Below are 23,761 nucleotides of genomic sequence, written 5' to 3'. Positions count from 1 at the left end.
ACCCCAAGGATTGCAGGATGCCAGGCTTCCCTGCCATCACCAACTCCTGAAGCTTGCTCAAACTCATGTCTATCAAGTCAGTGATGCCATCCATTTCATCCTTTGTTGTTCCCTTCTCCTCCTGCCTTCAATCTTTCCCAGCATCAGGGTCTTTTGCAATGAGTCAGTCCTTCGCATCTGGTGGCCAAAGTATTGGAGTTTCAGCTTCAGCATCCGTCCTTCCAATGCATATTCAGGACTGATTTCCTTTAGGATGGACTAGTTGGATCTCCTTGCCATCCAAGGGACTCTCAAGAGTCTTCTCCAACACAACATTTTAAAAGCATCAATTCTTTGGCACTCAGCTTTCTTTACAGTCCAGCTCTCACATCCATACATGACTACTGGAAAAACCAACTTTGACTAGATGGACCTTTATTGGCAAAGTAATGTCTCTGCTTTTTAGTGAATAGTGGATGATAAAAATGTAAATTCAATGAGTTAAGACTCTTTATTTGAAAAATTTTTATAGTAAAAATTGATAAAATAGTTGGAAAAATTATCAGTGATTCATAAGTTTGTTTTTATTCACATATTTATAAACAAGGATTTCAATTTATTAACTTACAAACAAATGTATTATTATAAAGCTGACTGTAATAGCTGTTTCTATAGGTCACAGACAAAACTACATTTTTGTCTGAATACTCCTGTGATCATGGAAACAGGGTAAGGGTACTTTGATTTAAATATCATGGTTTTTTTTTTCCCTCTAAATTTGATGCAAGTCCACTGTGAATATATATGAGTCTATCTGGCACCCATCATGAGTAAAGAATTCTTTAAATGGTTGACATAAGCACTTTCTTTACTGAATAATCCTGGGGACACAGTATCTGAATCTTGCCTATGGAGTGAAGTTATTTTAAAATAAGTACCAGTGCCAAATGAGAAATTAAATAGTTGGATAGAGGAAAAACAAAGAATTAAAGTAAAGCTTTGCCGAGAGTGGGAAGTGGTATTACCTAGAATAAAACTCTAGTGTGGGTCTGACATTCTCCAGTAGTCTCCCTGGAGATGAAGTATAAGGCAATAGTTCTTTTATTCATTTTGTATCATTTTCTCCTCACACTAGATTGGTCATCTAGTTAGAAATAGATTTCTGGCTTAAAATGCATTTCCTTAATGATATCATTCTAAATGTTTTTACTTTTCAGTATTATTGGGAAAAAGGCTAGAGTCATTATGAGTTTCACTAATATATATTTGCAATTTTTGCTTCTGATTTTAATCCTCTTGGCTGTTATCTATCAATTGTGAATTATGGAATTTTGTGTCCTTAGAGGAAGTCTCCTTTAATTCAGTCTACTGGGCACTTGATATATACATTAATCTGGAAACACTTTCATTAAAGAATAATCTAAAATATTGTATTTTGTATAAAAATGTTTCTCCTATGTGAAATATTTAGAAGAGAAATGTTGGCTCCTCCATAGTAATGTTTTAAATATTTTTTTTTCCTAATTTCAATCTTTTACATTTTCCTTCTCTTTGTGTGATTTTTCTTTTACTGCGTTTCCCTTTAAAAAAAATTTATGTATAGTTGATTTACAATGTTTTCTTAGTTTCAGGTGTACAGCAAAGTGATTTATTTATATGTAAATATGTGGGAAATAGATTTAAGGGACTAGATCTGATGAACTATGGACAGAGGTTCCTGACATTGTACAGGAGACAGGAATCAAGACATCCCCATGGAAAAGAAATGCAAAAAAGAAAAATGGCTGTCTGGGGAGGCCTTACAAATAGCTATGAAAAGAAGAGAAGTGAAAAGCAAAGGAGAAAAGGAAAGATATAAGCATCTGAATGCAGAGTTCCAAAGAATAGCAAGGAGAGATAAGAAAGCCTTCCTCAGCTATCATTGAAAAGAAAAAGAGGAAAACAACAGAATGGGAAAGACTAGAGATCTCTGCAAGAAAATTAGAGATACCAAGTGAACATTTCATGCAAAGATGGGCTCAATAGAGGACAGAATGGTATGGACCTAACAGAAGCAGAAGATATTAAGAGGAGGTGGCAAGAATACACAGAAGAACTGTACAAACAAGATCTTCACAACCCAGATAATCACAATGGTGTGATCACTCACCTAGAGACTGACATCCTGGAATGTGAAGTCAAGTGTACCTTAGGAAGCATCACTATGACAAAAGCTAGTGGAGGTGACAGAATTCCAGTTGAGCTATTTCAAATACTGGAAGATGATGCTATGAAAGTGCTGCACTCAATAGCCAGCATATATGGAAAACTCAGCAGTGGCCACAGGACTGGAAAGGGTCAGTTTTCATTCCAATCCCAAAGAAAAGCAATGCCAAAGAATCCTCAAACTACCACACAATTGCACTCATCTCACAAGCTAGTAAAGTAATGCTCAAAATTCTCCAAGCCAGGCTTCAGCAATATGTGAACCGTGAACTTCCTGAGTCCAAGCTGGATTTAGAAAAGGCAGAGGAATCAGACCAAATTGCCAACATCCACTGGATCATGGAAAAGCAAGAGAGTTTCAGAAAAACATCTATTTCTGCTTTATTGACTATGCCAAAGCCTTTGACACTGTGGATCACAATAAACTGTGGAAAATTCTGAAAGAGATGGGAATACCAGACCACCTGACCTGCCTCTTGAGAAACCTGTATGCAGGTCAGGAAGCAACAGTTAGAACTGGACATGGAACAATAGACTGGTTCCAAATAGGAAAAGGAGTATGTCAAGGCTGTATATTGTCACGCTGCTTATTTAACTTAGATGCAGAGTACATCATGAGAAACGCTGGACTGGAAGAAGCACAAGCTGGAATCAACATTGCCAGGAGAAATATCAATAACCTCAGATATACAGATGATACCACCCTTATGGCAGAAAGTGAAGAGGAACTAAAAAGCCTCTTGATGAAAGTGAAAGAGGAGACTGAAAAAGTTGGCTTAAAGCTCAACATTCAGAAAACGAAGATCATGGCATCTGGTCCATCACTTCATGGCCAATAAATGGGGAAGCAGTGGAAACAGTGTCAGACTTTATTTTTGGGGGGTCCAAAATCACTGCAGATGGTGATTGCAGCCATGAAATTAAAAGACGCTTACTCCTTGGAAGGAAAGTTATGACCAACCTAGATAGCATATTCAAAAGCAGAGATATTACTTTGCCAACAAAGGTCCATCTAGTCAAGGCTATGGTTTTTCCTCTGGTCATGTATGGATGTGAGAGTTGGACTGTGAAGAAAGCTGAGCACCAAAGAATTGATGCGTTTGAACTGTGGTGTTGGAGAAGACTCTTGAGAGTCCCTTGGACTGCAAGGAGATCCAACCAGTCCATTCTAAAGGAGACCAGTCCTGGGTGTTCATTGGAAGGACTGATGCTGAGGCTGAAACTCCAATGCTTTGGCCACCTCATGCGAAGAGTTGACTCATTGGAAAAGACCCTGATGCTGGGAGGGATTAGGCACAGGAGGAGAAGGGGACGACAGAGGATGAGATGGCTGGATGGCATCACTGACTCGATGGACATGAGTTTGGGTAAACTCTGGGAGATGGTGATGGACAGAGAGGCCTGGTGTGCTGTGATTCATGGGGTTGCAAAGAGTTGGACACGACTGAGACACTGAACTGAACTGAACTGAAATATAATCAGTTGCTCAGTTGCTTCCAACTCTCTGTGGCCTCACAGACTCTAGCCCACCAGTCTCCTCTGTCCATGGGATTTCCTAGGCAAAAATACCAGACTGCACTTCCATTTCCTTCTCCAAATATATATATATGTGTTTGTGTGTTTAATTAAATTCATAAATATATAAAAATATACATATATATTATTTTTAAGATTCTTTTCCCTTATTATTACAGATGTTGACTATAATTCTCTGTGAATTTTCTGACCTAGTTTTTTCATATATATTCTAGTAATTAGCTACCATACTTGTAATTTCAAAAAAATTCTTTTACTGTTATAGGCCCTTTCATACAGCATATGGCCATTGCTTTTTTTAATGAATGTTTAATAATTTTCCCACTGTTTCTTGTGTTATATCTGTTAACATATTTTTTTTTTTTCAAAATTGCTTATTAATATTAGAGGAGGCTGTTTGGCAGACTAAGAAGGATATAAGTGATCTGTTAATATATCTGGGGTGAGAGGGAAAGTCTGACCATTCTGGTTTTCAAATTTTCTCCCTCCAATGTAACTCCTGTAAAGAATAAATCCCTATTATTTGGCCTGTGTATAGGCACATGTGGGCTTCCCTGGTGGCTCAGAGTTTAAAGCATCTGCCTCCAATGCAGGAGACCAGTGTTTGATCCCTGGGTCGGGAAGATCCCCTTGAGAAGGAAATGGTAACCCACTCCAGTATTCTTGCCTGGAGAATTCCATGGACAGAGAAGCCTGGTAGGCTACAGTCCAGGGGGTCACAAAGAGTCGGACATGACTGAGCGACTTCACTTTCACTTTATAGGCACATGTGCAGAGTTGAAAGGGGAAACAGCTGTTTCATACTTTTCAATATATTCTCCAGTCTTTTGCCTTATCCAGCCTATCAGTTATAAGGTCAAGGTTTTTGGTTTATGTTTTTGTTTTTTTTTTTTTACACTTCTGTAGGATGAATAGTTTCTCCTTTCAACATTTGTGTTTTTTTTCCCCTATATTTTAGTTGTTACTTCTTTTGGCCTATTAAATCATTTTCCCCCTCCTATGTGTCTGCTTTAAAATATTCATTGAAGACTTGCATCTACTACTTATTTTATCAGTTCAGTTCAGTTGTTCAGTCTCACTCTTTGAGACCCCATGGACTGCAGCACACCAGGCTTCCCTGTCCATCACTTCCTCTGTCATCCCCTTCTCCTGCCTTCAATCTTTCCCAGCATCAAGGTCTCTTCCAATGAGTCAGTTCTTCTCATCAGGTGGCCAAAGTATTGGAGTTACAGCTTCAGCATCAGTCCTTACAATGAATATTCAGGACTGATTTTCTTTCTTTTTTAACATAAATTTATTTATTTTAATTGGAGGCTAATTACTTTACAATATTGTATTTGTTTTGCCATACATTGACACGAATTCACCATGGGTGTACACGTGTTCCCCATCCCATCCCTCTGGGTCATCCCAGTGCACCAGCCCTGAGCATCCTGTATCATGCACAGAACCTGGACTGGCAATTCCTTTCACATATAATATTATACATGTTTCAATGCCATTCTTCCAAATCATCCCACTCTCGCCCTCTCCCACAGAGTCCAAAAGATTATTCAATACATCTGTGTCTCTTTTGCTGTCTTGCATACAGGGTTATTGTTACCGTCTTTCTAAATTCCATATATATGAGTTAGTATACTACATTGGTGTTTTTATTTCTGGCTTACTTCACTGTGTATAATAGGCTCCAGTTTCATCCACCTCATTAGAACTGATTCAAATGTATTCTTTTTAATGGCTGAGTAATACTCCACTGTGTATATGTACCATAGCTTTCTTATCCATTCATCTGCTGATGGACATCTAGGTTGCTTTCATGTCCTGGCTATTATAAACAGTGCTGCGATGAACATTGGAGTACACATGTCTCTTTCAATTCTGGATTCCTTGGTGTGTATGCCCAGCAGTGGGATTGCTGGGTCATATGGTAGTTCTATATCTAGTTTTTAAAGGAATCTCCACACTGTTCTCCAGAGTGGCTGTACTAATTCGCATTTCCACCAACAGTGTAAAAGGGTTCCTTTTCTCCACACCCTCTCCAGCATTTATTGCTTGTAGACTTTTGGATAGCAGCCATTCTGACTGGTGTGGTTTTGATTTGCATTTGTCTGATAATGAGTGATGTTGAGCATCTTTTCATGTGTTTGTTAGCCATCTGTATGTCTTCTTTGGAGAAATGTCTGTTTAATTCTTTGGCCTATTTTTTGATTCAGTCGTTTATTTTTCTGGAATTGAGCTGTAGGAGTTGCTTGTATATTTTTGAGATTAATTCCTTGTCAGCTGTTTCATTTGCTATTATTTTCTCCCATTCTGAAGGATGTCTTTTCACCTTGCTTGGAGTTTCCTTTGTTTTGAAGAAGACTTTAATTTTAATTAGGTCCCATTTGTTTATTTTTGCTTTTATTTCCAATATTCTGGGAGGTGGGTCATAGAGGATCCTGCTGTGATTTATGTCAGAGAGAGTTTTGCCTATGTTTTCCTCTAGGAGTTTTATAGTTTCTGGTCTTACGTTTAGATCTTTAATCCATTTTGAGTTTATGCTTGTGTATGGTGTTAGAAAGTGTTCTAATTTCATTCTTTACAAGTGATTGACCAGTTTTCCCAGCACCGCTTGTTAAAGACATTGTCTTTTCTCCATTGTATATTCTTGCCTCCTTTGTCAAAGATAAGGTGTCCATAGGTGCATAGATTTATCTCTGGGCTTTCTATTTTAGGAAACCAAATTGGAAAAGAAAAAGTAAAACTCTCACTATTTGCAGATGACATGATCCTCTACATAGAAAACCCTAAAGACTCCACCAGAAAATTACTATAGCTAATCAATGAATATAGTAAAGTTGCAGGATATAAAATCAACACACAGAAATCCCTTGCATTCCTATACACTAATAATGAGAAAATAGAAACAGAAATTAAGAAAACAATTCCATTCACCATTGCAACAAAAAGAATAAAATACTTAGAAATATATCTACCTAAAGAAACAAAAGACCTATATATAGAGAACTATAAAACACTGGTGAAAGAAATCAAAGAGAACACTAATAGATGGAGAAATATACCGTGTTCATGGATCAGAAGAACCGATACAGTGAAAATGAGTATACTACCCAAAGCAATCTATAGATCAATGCAATCCCTATCAAGCTACCAACGGTATTTTTCACAGAGCTAGAACAAATAATTTCAAATTTTGTATGGAAATAACAAAAAACCTCGAATATCAAAGCAATCTTGAGAAAGAAGGATGGAACTGGTGGAGTCAACCTGCCTGACTTCAGGATCTACTGCAAAGCCACAGTCATCAAGACAGCACGGTACTGGCACAAAGACAGAAATATAGATCAATGGAACAAAATAGAAAGGACTGATTTTCTTTAGGATTGACTGGTTTGATCTTGTAGTCCAAGGGACTCTCGCAGCACTGTTTATAATAGCCAGGACATGGAAGCAACCTAGATGTCCATCAGCAGATGAATGGATAAGAAAGCTGTGGTACATATACACAATGGAGTATTATTCAGCCATTAAAAAGAATACATTTGAATCAGTTCTAATGAGGTGGATGAAACTGGAGCCTATTATACAGAGTGAAGTAAGCCAGAAAGAAAAACACCAATACAGTATACTAACGCATATATATGGAATTTAGAAAGATGGTAACAATAACCCTGTGTACGAGACAGCAAAAGAGACACTGATGTATAGAACAGTCTTATGGACTCTGTGGGAGAGGGAGAGGGTGGGAAGATTTGGGAGAATGGCATTGAAACATGTAAAATATCATGTATGAAATGAGTTGCCAGTCCAGGTTCGATGCACGATACTGGATGCTTGGGGCTGGTGCACTGGGACGACCCAGAGGGATGGAATGGGGAGGGAGGAGGGAGGAGGGTTCAGGATGGGGAACACATGTATACCTGTGGAGGATTCATTTTGATATTTGGCAAATCTAATACAGTTATGTAAAGTTTAAAAATAAAATAAAATTAAAAAAAAAAAAAAAGAGTCTTCTACAACACCACAGTTTAAAAGCATCAATTCTTTGGTGCTCAGCTTTCTTTACAGTCCAACTCTCACATCCATACACGACTACTGGAAAAACTATTGCTTTGACTAGATGGACCTTTGTTGGAAAAGTAATGTCTCTGCTTTTTAATATGTTGTCTAGGTTGGTCATAACTTTTCTTCCAAGGGGGAAGCATCTTTTAATTTCATGATTGCAGTCACCATCTCCACTGGAGACTTTGGAGCCCAAAAAAATAAAGTCTGTCACTATTTCCATTATTTCCCCATGTATATGCCATAAAGTGATGGGACCAGATGCCACTATCTTCACTTTTTTTTTTTTTTAGGTGATTTCTTTCTTTCTTTTTTTTTTTTTTTTTTTTTTTTTAATTTTATTTTATTTTTAAACTTTACATAACTGTATTAGATTTGCCAAATATCAAAATGAATCCGCCACAGGTTCACTTTTTGAATGTTGAGTTTTAAGCCAACTTTTTCACTCTCCTCTTTGACTTTCATCAAGTGGCTCTTTGGTTCTTCTTTGCTTTCTGCCATAAGGGTGGCATATCTGAGGTTACTTATACTTACCCCAGCAATCTTGATTCCAGCTTGTGCTTCATCCAGCCCAGCATTTTGCATGATGTACTCTTTATATAAGTTAAATAATCAGGGTGACAATATACATCCTTGACATATTCCTTTCCCCAACTGGGACTAGTCCATTGTTCTATGTCCAGTTCTAACTGTTGCTTTTTGACCTGAATACAGATTTCTTAGCAGACAGGTAAGGTGGTCTGGTATTTATATCCCTTTAAGAATTTTCCACAGCTTGTTGTGATCCACAGTGTCAAAGGCTTTGGCATAGTCAATAGAGCAGAAGTAGCTGTTTTTCTGGAACTTTTTTGCTTTTTCAGTGATCCAATGGATATTGGCAATTTGACCTCTGGTTCCTCTGCCTTTTCTACATCCAGATTGAACATCTGGAAGTTCATGGTACACGTACTATTGAAGCCTGGCTTGGAGAATTTTGAGCATTACTTTGCTAGTGTGTGATATGAGTACAATCATGTGGTAGTTTGAATGGTCTTTGGCATTGCCTTTCTTTGGGATTGGAATGAAAACTGACCTTTTTCAGTCCTATGGCCAGTGCTGAGGTTTCCAAATTTGCTGGCATATTGAGTGCAGCACTTTCACAGCATCATCTTTTAGGATAATAACACCTTTCAAAATTTTAATATCAGTAGGTCTTGGCATAGGAGAGGTTAAAAAATGGGTACAAGTTTAGTTAATTTTTAAAATTTATTTTACTGGATTATAGTTGCTTTGCAATTAGTTAGTTTCTGCTGTACAGCAACGTAAGTCAGATATATATATATATATATATATATATATATATATATATATATATATGAAGTGAATGAAAGTTGCTCAGTCATGTCTGACCCCTTGCTACCCCATAGACTGTAGTCTGCCAGGCTCCTCTGTCTATGGAATTGATAAATCCAAGGCAAGAATACTGAAGTGTGGGTAGCTGTTCCCTTCTCCAGGGGATCTACTTGACCCAGGGATTGCACCCAGGACTCCTGTATTGCAGGCAGATGTTACCATCTGAGCCACCAGGGAAGCCTGCATATATATATATATATATACATGCTCTCCCTTTTGTACTTCCTTTTCCTTAAGGTCACCACAGTGCATTAAGTAGATTTCCCTGTATTATACAGTATGTTCTCATTACTTATATATTTTATACATGTATCAATAGTGTAAATGTGTCAATCCCAATATCCTAATTTGTTCCACTGCCCATTTGCCCTTGGTATCCATACATTTGTTCTGTACATCTGTGTCTCTATTTCTGCTTTGCAGATAGGATCACTTATATCATTTTTCAAGATTCCACATAGTAGTGAGACTGTTGGGTCATATGGTAGTTCTATTTTTAGTTTTTTAAAGAACCTTCATACTGTTTTCCATATCATACTGTATCAATACAGTTTGATATGGAATATCAATATTAATATGGAATATCAATACAATATCAAACTGTACCAATTTACACTCTTAGCAATAGTGCATGAGGATTCTTTTTGTCCACTGGCTCTCCAACATGTTTCAGTTCAGTTCAGTTGCTCAATCTTGCCTGACTCTTGGCAACCGACTCCAGTATGTTTATAGATGCTTTTGATGATAGCTATTCTGACTGGTGTGAAGTAATAACTCATTGTAGTTTTGATTTGAATTTGTCTAATCACTGGTGATATTGGACATCTTTTCATGTATTTTTTAGCCACCTCTATGTGTTCTTTGGAGAAATGTCTATTTAGGTTGTCTGCCCATTTTTAATTTTTTTTAGTTATTTTAATTGGAGGTTAATTACTTTACAATATGTATTGTGTTTGGCATACATCTACATGAATCAGTCATGGGTGTACATGTGTCCCACCATCCTGAACCCTGCCCATTTTTGATCGGGATTCTTTTTTTTTTTTTTAATATATATATATTGAGCTGCATTCATGTTTAGTTATTTTAAAAAGCATCCATTTAACAGGCTAAGTTTTGAAAAGCACATTCTTGAACTATGACTCCGTATTTTTCTTAGAAGTTAGAAGTAGTGTTTGATAAGGCAGATATACACATTCTGAAAGGAATAAATTATCTAAGTATTTCTAGGAATATGTACTTAATCACAAGCCTCCCTTTCCATATGCTGTCATTTATATATAGAAGCATAAACTCCATACATTTGAAATGGCCAGATGGCAAGTCTTCTCTTCATTACTAAAATGAAGCAGGGAACACAAGAGTTCCCTAGTGAAAACACACTGCAGTATTTTGTTTTAAAACATATAGCTTTGAAGTGAACATAAGCTTGCTTCTGTCCTTTTTTTTTTTTTTTTTTAATGTTTGTTCTCTTTTTTAGCACTGACACAAACTAGCACCTAGCGCTCCTTGCTGCATTGCTTGCACCTAGACAAATGTCTTTTCTAGCAACAAAATGCAAGAAAACTATAAGGGACCAAAAACAGCTGTGTGAATGTAAGTTGGGGCAAATTATGAACAAGATACAAAAAGACCAAAAACCCAACTGACACTTCTGGGGAGCTGGGTGCAGAAGCAAGGGACTACACATGCCCCCCTGCACATAGCACCACCAAGGGGGTGGGCAGACCACCTACGCCACTTCACCACTCCTTTGGCCTGACCCCTGGGTGCACCCCTATCCTCATCTCATGTAAGGAACACCCCCCACCCCCCCCTCGCAAAGGGAGTGAGCAAGAGAGCACTTACTTGTTTTAGCTTTCTTCTCTGCAGCATGAGTCCCAGTAAAGCTTTGCCTGAATTTCTTGTCTGGTTTCATATCAATTTCTATTGAGAAGGCCAACTACCCTGGTAGGTAACATACTTTGTAGAATCAATGAAGGGCTATTGTCCCTTTCTCAGAAGAGGACCTGGGCACCTCTGTGACCACTGAATGCAGCTTCTCCATGGGTGACAAGCAGCTGCTGGAACCTCTTGTTTCAGCCTCACCACATTCTGTAAGTCTGCCTTCCCAGCTCCAGGGAGCCACAGGATCCTCATTCAGGCAATAATCTTCTCTCCTTTTGTCCTTTTCCCTCTCCTGATATCTCTTCACTTCTCCCCTCTCTGTCCTCTCCTACTTTTGTCTTCTCCTTCCAAGAGAGTGGATGTTAGGCAGCTATAGCACCACCCCTCTCAGTGTGTGGGATAATGCTCCTTCTGGCCAGCAGTGGGTCACTTTGAAAAGTGACAAATATGATCTCAGGGAGACAGCAAGTGAGAGATCCTGAAGAGAGATCTTAATTTCCTGACCAGGAATTGGAGCTGCACAGCATAGATGAAAGGGGAGACCCAGTGGTTCAGCGATGAAGAATCCACCTGGCAATGCAGATTTGGGTTTGATCACTAGGGTGGGAAGATCCCCTGGAGAAGGAAAGGACAACCCACTCCAGTATTCATGACTGGGAAATCCCATGGACAGAGGAGCCCAGCAGGCTGTGGTCCATGGGGTCTCAAAAGAGTCAGACAGGATAGATAGACTAAACAACAACAAAAACAGTAGCTTGGATGAAAACCAGGAATTCCAACCACTAGACCACGAGGGGCTCGAGGCAGAAGCAAAGTGGCTTTGGCTCTTTCCCCTGTTCAAAAGCAACAGTGTTTCAAGGAGGCAAAAACTATAAAAACAGCACAAAATAATATGGATACCAGAAGCTGTATGTTTATGGAATTGGAACATTGCGAAAATAAATTTGTACATTGATAGGATTTTATACAGTTGGATTACATTTAACTACATAAGTTGGTTTTAATTAAAGAAGGGTAATGGAAGAATAAATTTGGGTTCTTTTAACTTTATAATGGAGTATAGTTGATTTACAATGCTGTCTTGGTTTCAAGCGTACAGCAAAGTGATTTGGTTATACATACATATATATATATCCTTTTTCACATATATGCATATGTTATAATAGCATGTTGAGCAGAATTCCCTGTGGGTCCTTGTAGATTATCTATGTGTTGTTTAGTAGCATACTGTTTATTATCTACCTGCTTGTGGCTTTTTACAGTTTTTTTCTGATAGTCAATATCTAATTTCATAGTGTTGTGGTCTGAAAAGATGCTTGATATGATTTCAAGTTTCTGAAATTTAACAAGGCTTGCCTTGTGGTCCATCATGAGATATATCCTGGAGAGTGTTCTACAAGCACTTGAAAAGAATGAATTCTGCTGCCTTCAGACAGAAGGCTCTAGAAATATAAAGTCCATGTTCTCTAATGTGTCATTTGAGGCCTGTGTTTCCTTATTACTTTTCTCTCTGAAATGATCTGCCCATTTTTGGGGGGTATCAAACTGGGGTACTCCTGTTTGATTTCTGTTGATTTCTTCTTTATGGCTGTTGTTGTTCAGTCACTCAGTCATGTCTGATTCTTTGCAACCCCATCGATTGCAGCATGCCAGGCTTCCCTGTCCTTCACCATCACCTGGAGCTTGCTCAAACTCATGTCCATTGAGTCAGTGATGCCATCCAACTATCTCATCCTCTGTTATTCCCTTCTCCTCATGCCTTAAATCTTCCCCAGCATCAGGGTCTCTTCCAATGAGTCAGCACTTCGCATCAGGTGGCCAAAGTATTGGAGCTTCAGCTTCAGCATCAGTCCTTCCAATGAATATTCAGGATTGATTTCCTTTAGTATTGACTGGTTTGATCTCCTAGCAATTCAAGGAAATCTCAAGAGTCTTCTCCAACATCGCAGTTCAAAAGTATCAATTCTTTGGTGCTCAACTTTCTTTATGGACCAACTCTCACTTCCATACATTGACTACTGGAAAAACTATAGCCTTGACTAGATGGGCCTTTGTCAGCAAAGTAATGTCTCTGCTTTTGAATATGCTGTCTAGGTTTGTCATAGCTTTTCTTACAAGTGCTTTTAATTTCATGGCTGCAGTCACCATCTACAGTGATTCTGGAGCCCAAGAAAATAAATTATGTCACTGTTTCCCCATCTATTTGCCATGAATTGATGGGACCGTATGCCATGACCTTAGTTTTTTGAATGTTGAGTTTTAGGCCAACTTTTTCACTCTCCTCTTTCACTTTCATCAAGAGGCTCGTCAGTTCCTCTTTGCTTTCTGCTTTGAGGAGTGGTGTCATCTGCATATCTGAGGTTATTGATATTTCTCCTGGCAATCTTGATTCCAGCTTGTACTTCATTCAGTCTGGCATTCATCAGCAGGGCTTCCCTGGTAGTGCAGCTGATAAAGAATCTGCCTGCAATGCAGGAGACCCTGGTTCGATTCCTGGGTCTGGAAGATCCCCTGGAGATGGTACAGGCTACCCACTCCAGTATTCTTGGGCTTCCCTGGTGGCTCAGTCAAAAACTCGCCTGCAATGTGGGAGACCTGGGTTCAATCCCTGGGTTGGGAAGATCACATGGAGAAGCTGGGAAGTTACCCTGCAGAAGGGAATGGCTACCCAATCCAGTATTCTGGCCTGGAGAATTCCATGGACAGAGGAGCTTGGCAGGCTAGAGTCCATGGGGTTGCAAAGAGTCGGAAACAACTGAGTGACTTTCACTTTCACTTTACTTTCAAGCAGAGTGACAACTAACAGCCTTGACAAACTCCTTTCCCAATTTTGATCCCATCCACTGTTCCATGTCTGGTTTTAACTGTTGCTTCTTGACCTACATACAGGTTTCTCAGGAGGCAGGTAAGGTGGTCTGGTATCCCTGTTATGGCTGTTAGCACTTCAATATATAAGGCAAATGTCCAAATGCTAATTGCATGCTGCTGCTAAGTCACTTCAGTCGTGTCTGACTCTGTGCGACCCCATAGACAGCAGCCCACCAGACTCCCCCGTCCCTGGGATTCTCCAAGCAAGAATACTGGAGTGGGTTGCCATTTCCTTCTCCAATGCATGAAAGTGAAAAGCGAAAGTGAAGTCGCTCAGTCGTGTCCAACTCTTAGCGACCCTATGGACTGCAGCCCACCAGGCTCCTCCGTCCATGGGATTTTCCAGGCAACAGTACTGGAGTGCGGTGCCAGATGTTATCTTTTTCTCTTGGATTGTCCCTTGATAATCATGTAATGGCTTTGTCCCTGATACAGTCTTATTTTAAACTCTATTTTACTTGATATTAGTATTGCTACTCCAGGTCTCTTTTGATTTCAAATTGCATGGAAAACATTTTTTGTTCCCTCACTTTCATTATGTATGTGTCCCTAGATCTGAAGTAGGTCTCTTTATAGACATATCTACATGGATCTTGTTTTTGTATCCATTCAACCAGTCTTTCAGAGAAGGCAATGGCAACCCACTCCAGTACTCTTGCCTGGAAAATCCCATGGATGGAGGAGCCTGGTAGGCTGTGGTCCATGGGATCGCTAGGAGTCGGACACGACTGAGCGACTTCACTTCCACTTTTCACTTTCATGCATTGGAGAAGGAAATGGCAACCCACCCAGTGTTCTCGCCTGGAGAATCCCAGGGACTGGGGAGCCTGGTGGGCTGCCGTCTATGCGGTCGCACAGAGTCGGACACGACTGACGCGACTTAGCAGCAGTAGCAGCAACCAGTCTTTGTCCTTTGGCTGGGGCATTTAATCCATTCACATTTAGGGTAATTACCAAAATCTACATTATTGCATTTTTTTGGGGGGGACTTGTTTTTGTAAATCTTTTACTTTTGTTAACTTGTTATTGGATAACTATTTTTACCATTGTTTGGATTCCTTTCTCTCCTGTGTATTTATATGTGGTAGACTTTTGGTTTGCAGTTATCATCATGTTTTGATATAGCAGTTTCTCTACATATACAAGATTGTTTTAAGTTGCTGTTCCTTAATATTAAATAAATTTCCTCAATCCTGCATGTTTGCTCCTCTTCTCATGATTGTTAGATTTGATACAATATTTATGTGTAGATGATTTCCTACCTTTACTGTATGTTTGCCTTTACACTATGCCTTCTCATTCATAATTTTCTTGTTTCTAGTTGTAGCCTTTTTTTCTTTTTTCTGGCTAGAGAGTTTCTTTTAAGATTTGTTGTAATACTGGGTTCGTGGCGCTGAATTCTCTTAGCTTTTGTCTGTAAAGCTTTTGAATTCTCCATCAAATCTTAATGAGAATTTTGTTGGCAGAGTATTTTCAGTTGTATGTTTTTCCCTTTCATCACTTTAAATATATCATATCACTGCCCTCTAGCCTGCAGAATTTCTTCTAAAAAATCAACTGATAACATTATGGGAATCCACTTGTATGCTTTTTGTTGCTTTTCACTTGTGGATTTTAATATTATTCTTTTCTTTTATATGTCAATATTTTTTTATATTTTCAAACAGTTTATTCCAAAATTGCACATATAATCTGTTGTTTCTTATGCCTACACCCTTTGTTTCCTTGAGCAATAATCATTGGCATCTTAGACACACTTGATTAAAATACAGGTTTAGTGACTTAGTTGAAAATAAATAGTTTAAAATACTAAAAGTTACTTTAGCTTCCAAGAGTTTAATACATATGTATTGTTTGTTGTGTTGAATATTTTATTTCAGGAGCTGCCTAAAGAAAGACTATGATGATTTCAGAAGACAGCCCAATCATGATAAATTTACTAGAACTGTGGACTACTGAATACGGTGAAGGAGATCTTGCATAAGAATCTCCTGAAGTAGAAATTGGGAGCAAGTCTGTAGATAGCAAAGAACCTCTAGATTCTGTAAGAAGATCATTTTGAAGAGGATCATTTTGATTCAGATAGGCCATCACGCTGTTTTTAAATCAACACTAACAGCACAATGAGGAATTTTAGTGTCGTTCCCTGGTGACTCAGATGGCAAAGAATCTGTCTGCTATTCAAGAGATCCAGATTCAGTCCCTTGGTCAGGAAGATCCCCTGGAGAAGGGAATGGCAACAAACTCCAGCATTCTTGCCTGGTGAATTCTGTGCACAGAGGAGCGTGGCAGCCTACAGCCCATGGGGTTGCAGAGAGTTGGACATGGCTAAGCAACTAACACACACACAGGCATTCAAACTCTTTAAATCAACACTAAAGCACAAAGAGATATTTTAGTGTCTTTTGTGGAGGTAAAGGAATAACCTGGTTAATAAAGTTTATTGATTGGAGAAATCTATTATGTTTGAAGGTGTACTTCTTATTGAAGGTTCTTTGGAGTCATTAGGAGTTTCTCGAGCCAGTGCCTGACTCCAGACCGTAGGCATGTACTGCTCATTACAGACCACACCTAGTTGATATACAATCCCTTTGAAAAAGATTTATCCTCAATTTCTGAAGTACTATTTCTGACGTTTGCTTTAAATGGAACTTGGCAAGTCCCTAATAATTGTGATGATTCTTTTTTATGAGAAACAATCAAAGCTGATGGCCTATTGCAGTGGGCCCATATGCGCTTATGTGTAGTATGCTATAGGGAGCTGTGTGTGGAGGCCTTGCACCTAATGACCTAATTAGAGCCCCCAGCACAGAACTACTGTGTCAACACCCCAGTTCAGTGTACCCTGTACAGAAGAACTGTTTTCAACATCTCAATTCAAGATGCCTGTTCCCAACACCTCAGTCTGAAATGCTGTGAGCTGGTTTCTCTTAAAAAACAAAAACAAAAACAAAAACAAAAACAAAAAAAACATTTTTCTTGGAATGCTGCTTTTGACAGCAGACTGTGCAAATTGCTTTGCCTTTAAATAATCTTTTCCCTATTTTCCCTTGAAATCTTTTATTATCTCTTTGGCTAAATGAATAAATATTGTTTCACATAGACCTATGATCCTATCTGATCAGGTGCTTTAAAACATTTTGATTTTTTTTTTAGTATGATGCAAAATGGTATAATCAAAAATTTCTTGAAATTTTCATGTAGTTACACACTTGAAAAAACATTGAAAGAATACAGTTCAATGTAGCACAAATTATTTCTGGGTGATGAGATTAGAGTTGAAATATACTTATTTTCAAATTCCTGTCATTTTAAATTTTAATAAAATATTTTTATAATTAGAAAAAATGTTAGAGGTTAGTTTTCCTTGAATTGATTTAAGATTTTTGCTCAATTTCAAATTATAGATTTGTCAGAAAATAAAGGAAAAATTAAATGGGCTACAAAAACTTTGTCACTAATAATAAATCGCTATTAATAAGTTATATAATCAGTTATCAAATTAAAATTAAAGCACCATAACAGGTTATTCATCCAACACTCCAAACTCTGAGTTGCCTTGTCTATTACATGGAGTTTAGATAACATAAGTTGTTTCATTTTGTTGCTGTTTTGGTTTGGTTGAGTTTCTGTCTCAATTTATACAAACAAATTTAAACCTCTATAGCTAAAAGTAAAAAGCAAATTAGATGACAAAAACATATGTATGTAAATTTGATAGAAAATTCAGAATTGCATTTTCTAAAGAGTGTCTTCAAAGTGTTATTTGTAAGAAAGCATCAAGTCCTTAGCAGGTAAATGAACAAAGGCTGTAAGCATATTTTGCTCAAGAATAATATAACTAATGAAATACAACAAATGGTTGTTCATTTTGACTAGGAATCAAAGCAAATCATAATAAACTCTGAATACTGACAAAGATTGTTGCAGAACTGGTGAGCTTCTCTGCAGCCTTCTTTGAATCACCCCAGTGATAGCTATCAAGCTACCACTCAAGACACTTGCTCTTAGTTATCTCAATTATGGAAATCTGCTGTGCGGGTAACTCAACAGAAACAAAAGTCTAAATGAAGACAAAACTGAATTCTACTATTTTCTCTTAAGTGTAAGGAAATAATACTTAAAACAGCATAGCGATACACCAAATAGGAATGGAAGTAAATCCTAGTATCCCAACTTAATAAAATATATGGCAACAGTTATGATAACAATTATAACTACACAGAACTATGAAAATAATTATACAATATTAATGTAAATATAAATGAATTATCTTTTAGCAATGATTGCTATTATTTCAGTATAGAATAATACGTGTCTGTGATCAGGGATGGAAAACAAAAAATGAAAGCAGTTGCATCTTGGTGAAGTTATAAATGATCCTCCTCCTATCTTAAATCTTTAAAAATCCCACAGTTTTTTGACAGACTTCCCAAATATAAAATTCCAATTAAAATTACTTTAACCTTCAGCTAATGTCAGGGTGCTTCAAAGGGTCCCTGGAGTATCCCAAAGAGAAATTCTAAACTAACTGGGTTCACTTGGTGAGTTAAATGACATGGGAATCAATGTCAAGAGTACTAAATCTCCTTACTATCAAATGGGTCGATATTATTAACACAGGTGTAAAAATTATATGGAATTCCTAAAAACCTGCTGCGTCCTGATAGAATGTTATCAGTCATAATTCTATTTAGCATAATGATGCTTCTTTGTCAATTGCATTGTAGTCAGATGTTTAACTGTGCCCTTCTAAATATTTTGTCATCTTGCTATACATTATATCACTTAGATTTATTTATAGCTGGAAGTTTGTATCTTTTTTTTTAATTTTATTTTATTTTTAAACTTTACAAAATTGTATTAGTTTTGCCAAATATCAAAATGAATCCGCCACAGGTATACATGTGTTTTCATCACTAGAAAAATTTAGATTTGTGTGTGGTAATGGATATAAAAATAAACATTGTGATAATCGTTTCACAGTATACATATCTTAAATCATTTTGTTGTACAACTGAAGTTAATACAATGTTATATGTCAATTATATTTCAAATAAATTTTTTCTAAAAATTGGAAAAAATAAAAAAAAATAAATATTTTGTCATTCACAGACAGATAACCTGATGCCTCATCTTTAGGAAGATTTATAGAAAGGGTTTTTTGAAAAATACAGGTTTTTGGTAATTGTCATATCATAACCACTGACCTGGGTGAAACTGATGGCTTTATAAAACTGTTAATTACACAGGTTGAGTAAACTGATGGATACGGTTATAATTTTTCAGTTTTGTCTAAAATATTACTGCTTTTAATCTGTGTTGTCCAGATATAACTGACTTGAGAAGAGGAGTTTCCTTATAATTTAGAGCAGTTTGGTAAATTTCCATACCTAAGTACACTTGAAATATCTATCTTTTCCCACTACTGTCTTCCTCCAGAAATTGGAAACTCATGTTACCAGCAGCTTTACTGGGTAAGTATGAAAGACTAGATGGCATCGCCAGTGCAATGACATGAACTTGGGCAAACTTTGGGAGATGGTGAGGGCCAGGGAGGCCTGGTGTGCGGTAGTCCATGGGGTCGCAAAGAGTGGGACACAACTAGGCAATGGAACAACAACAAAGAAAAGCCATCTCCTAAGAGGTGTAAGAATTTCACGGTATTTTTCAGAGACCTCAAAAAGAGAGGAATTCATCCAAATCTTCAAAACAAAATCTGTGGTAAGCCCTTGGTATTCCTTTCCTGGCCCTGATCAGCCCTTTTAAAGTTGAGTCTGAGATTCCTTATAAAAAATTCCATGACAGCCAATTTAAAAGAACTTATGACCAATTGCACTTACATAAGAAATAGACCCAAGTTTATTGAAATCATGCTTAATCTGCTAACAAAGTAATTTTAATTTGGCTGTATTTGGTAAATATGAGGGTACTTTAGAGATAAAGATTGTTTCAGTGGATATCAAATTCTGTGTATACTAAAATTTTCCAGATAGCCCCTATTTTTAAATTTTAAATTGCATTAATAAATAGACACTCTAAGATTATTTCTGAAGTTTATCCATGTCAAATAAAGATAAGCTTTATTATTCTGGGGATCAAGTTCTTCTTTAAACCTGGAAAGAGGAGTCCCCTGAAGACCAGCTACTCGCAACATGGAAGGCTCCTATAAAGTAATTTCAGCCACCCCCATTCTGTCAAACTGCAAGGGCAGTTGGGTACATTTGTCCAGACTAAAAGCTTTATCTCCAAAGAACCTGCAGGTCACAACAAAACAATATACCGGTGAGCCAGCAGAAAAATCCGAGATACCTATCCAAAAGACAGGTGCTATTGACAGATAAGTAAAATGAGGTGGTGCGTTGGACTTCTAGCTGCCATTCTTGCTATCGTCCTCCTGCTTGGATCTTCTGGTTTGCTTAGCCACCACCGCCAGAAAAGGAGCTTTTTCCACACTGGGTTTACAGAAAACACTCTACCACAGAAATGCTCTTTCTGCTGACTTTGTCCACCTTGCTAGTCCCTGTAACTAGGGGACGATGGCAAGAAAATACACTTAGCATTTCCAGAATCATATCTGAAGGGGAATGTTGAAAAGAATGCTTGGTATGCCATCATGCCATCACCATCAGAGCTGGCTACTGGTCCTACTATTGCATTTCCCCTGAACCTACCAGGTTCGATGGTAATTAACGATCTAAAGTGGGGACAGTTGCCACCCCCTTGACCTCTGCTACTCACACTTGAACTTTCCAGGGTGCTATTTCTATGCTCGAACTTGACTCCCTCATACACCTGTGGTGTGGGACATACTCTATTAATTTGTACAAATAGTATTTATTTCACATGCCCTGAGAACCCCCTGAGGTATAACTACATGAGATATCTTAGCCTCTTATATAGGGATAAACTGTACCTACAACTTGTTTCAATCTATGGCCCTGTCTCCCTAAACAACATGGAAGGGGAATGTGAGTGGTGGGAAGGAAATGTCCCCTCCTCCCAGTCAGTCCAATTCAACACACCTGGGGGATTCCAGTCCAGGCAAACTCATCTCGCCTACAGAGTGTGACTCTCTGATGATGTCAGCAGGATCACATATGAGCATCTTATTAAAAATGTTGCAGAGCTTTATACACTTAATTTTCAGCATAACATCTGCTGTCCTCTAACTGTTTAAGTACTAACAATAGTTAACAATATTTATATCCTTAAGAAACTGTCCACTCTTAATAATCATGAGAGAGACAGTCATGTCTGCATCCCTGAAGGGTCTGTTCTCATCTGCAGACACCTAAACCATCATATATTACAGAATTATGACTAGGCCCCATCCTTTCTCAACCAAGCTATGGCCTATCAATGCATTAATAATGTCCACTTAATAGGAGAGTGCACTATAGTCATAAGTATTTTTATATATAAGAGAACCATTCTGGCTCACCACCAAACCCTGAGAACACTAGCAATGATCCTAGCAGGGTCAGGGCTGACCACAGGACTGGCAGCTCCACAGGGAGGCTTTCGCTATCATAAAGCAACACTGAGAGATCTCACAAGACAGCTTCGTTTTGTGATGGAACAGACAGGACATGACTCAAGCCCTCTCTCGTTTCTTTGGCTAATGTAGTTCTTGACGATCATCTAGCTCTTGTTCACATTCTGGCAGAACACAGTGGAGTTTGTGCAATAAGTAATACTTCTTGCTGCACCTGGATCAATGTGGCAGGATAGGTACATTAATATTAAAGAAATATACACCCAAGCTGAATGGCTTCACAAGTTTAGGGATGATACTACCTCCACTGTCCTGGTTCTTTCCTTTATATGTCTTTTAGTAGCTGTGCTTCTCCTTTTGGCCCCTGTTTGTTTAAGCTTTTGGTTGTATTTTCTAGGCTCCAAAAGATTCAAGTAAGACTCATGATGGTTCAAGGAAGCTGCTCCACTCCAGCAGAGGGTGGCCCAGGTACCTGCAGGTTGTTGGAAGAGTCAATGAGGTACGTCTACACTTCTAGGGTGAGCTAGGGCTGTGGCCCCTGTCCAAAGGAAGTTTCAGAAGAAGAGATTTTAGGCACCCTATGCTTTAAGAAAGAGGGGGTGTAGAATCCATCAGTGACGAATGAGACAGGCTGGGATCTGAGACCCTTTGCTGTAATGCTTGTATCTGGACAACCATCTCCTCCAGCAACAAAATAAGGGACTAAGAGTAACTGGGTGCATATGCAGTTGAGGCAAATTAGGAACATCACAGTAAAGAACAAAAGCTTAACTGCCACTTCTGAGGGGCTGGAAGCAAAAGCAGGTACTAGGAAATGAACCCTGAATATTCACTGGAAGGACTGATGCTGAAGCTAAAGCTCCAATACTTTGTCCATCTGATGCGAAGAGCTGACTCACCAGAAAATACCTTGATGCTGGGAAAGACTGAGGGCAGGAGGGAAAGGGGATGACAGAGGACGATATGCTGAAGGACAGGGAAACCTGGCGTGCTGCCGTCCACAAGGTTGCATAAGTCGGTCATGACTGAGTGACTGAACAACAGTAATAAATGGCAGTGTACAAATTTCAATAGTAGGTATGCTTACCTTTTAGAAACAGACTGAATAAACCAGAAGTTATTTAGCAGTCTCAACTATAGGGTAATGACAATAACACAAAGGGAATTAAAGTATAGTGATTTTAATATGGCAACACATAAGTTTTAATTTTGATTATGAAAATTTATTTAATATGGTAAATACAATTTTACTTATTTTATCACTTGAGCTGATTTTTTAATTTTCATTTCTTTTTAGGAACCTAATTAATACTATTATCAATTAGGACAAAGAAGAAAATGTAAAATAAGTCAAAGGATGAACAAAATTTGACTGAAAAATTGTGCCCCAAATAAAGTGGGACTTTGAGGGGTAGGGAAAATTAAATATGTTACATTATTGAGCATAATAAATTCACTGTTTGCTCTTTTACAAGGACATTCATCAGTCAAATGTATATATAAATTTATTTTTACTGCACTCACAATAGTTTAAAACTTTTAAAACCCAAATAAATGCTAATACACTTTGGCATGCATTATGGAAAAATAATTAATATCAAATACTTGTAGAGTAACATAGGAAAAAAAACCTTAGCACAGATGTGCAATTCTCATATATACTGGAAAATAAATAATGCATTGATTTGCCATATTGCAAAAATCTGCACTATTATCTAAATTAAAAAATCAGGACAAGTAAATCGCTACATTAACCTTTTGGAATTACAATTTAATTATTCTCCACATACCAGTTCACATTTATGCAAGTTTTTCTTCTGAATTAATAAGTCATTTCATTTAATTGCTCAAAAGGTGTTCAAAGTTCTTATTTTTACAAGCACACCATTCACTAACAGTTTATTTTGGGAAAGTAGATATCTTTAAAATTTTCCTTTATTAAAATACTTACATATCATTTGCCAAAAGTCTGTGACAGAGCTAAAGAGAAATGCATAATGGTATTTCACAATTTCTCCTGGACATAAAACATATAATACATTTATGACTTATGTATGAGAATTACATCATTCAATGTTCAATTTTATGCTATTAAATATTTGAATACAATTATTAAAGCATTCATTCTAATATTATAGCCTTATATCATATGCCAAAATTAGCCTTTGAACTGTTTGAGCTTTGTCACTTTTTCACACTTAGGTTTTATAGTAATTTTCATTTCTACCAAAATAATATTTGTTTCTAGAATTCTGCAGAGGTAGAAATATCATTTTAAAAAATGAGTTGAAAATTTTCAACGTTCTACCTTATACTTCAGAAATAAGCATTTTT

At 37.7% G+C, this 23,761-nt stretch overlaps 1 long non-coding RNA gene across 1 annotated transcript in view; it reads left to right on the top strand.

Annotated features, from left to right (window-relative positions):
- Positions 1-16,389, top strand: part of LOC123333725 — a 52,514-nt gene extending 36,125 nt beyond the window's left edge. Inside the window, exon 3 of the long non-coding RNA XR_006551209.1 lies at positions 15,810-16,389. This is a non-coding gene — a long non-coding RNA (uncharacterized LOC123333725). The remainder of the gene's footprint in view (positions 1-15,809) is intronic.
- The last annotated feature ends 7,372 nt before the right edge of the window (positions 16,390-23,761 follow it).

The sequence above is a fragment of the Bubalus bubalis genome, chromosome 5 (assembly GCF_019923935.1).
Source record: "Bubalus bubalis isolate 160015118507 breed Murrah chromosome 5, NDDB_SH_1, whole genome shotgun sequence".
NCBI lineage: Eukaryota > Metazoa > Chordata > Mammalia > Artiodactyla > Bovidae > Bubalus > Bubalus bubalis.
This window is presented reverse-complemented; position numbering and strand designations above follow the sequence as displayed.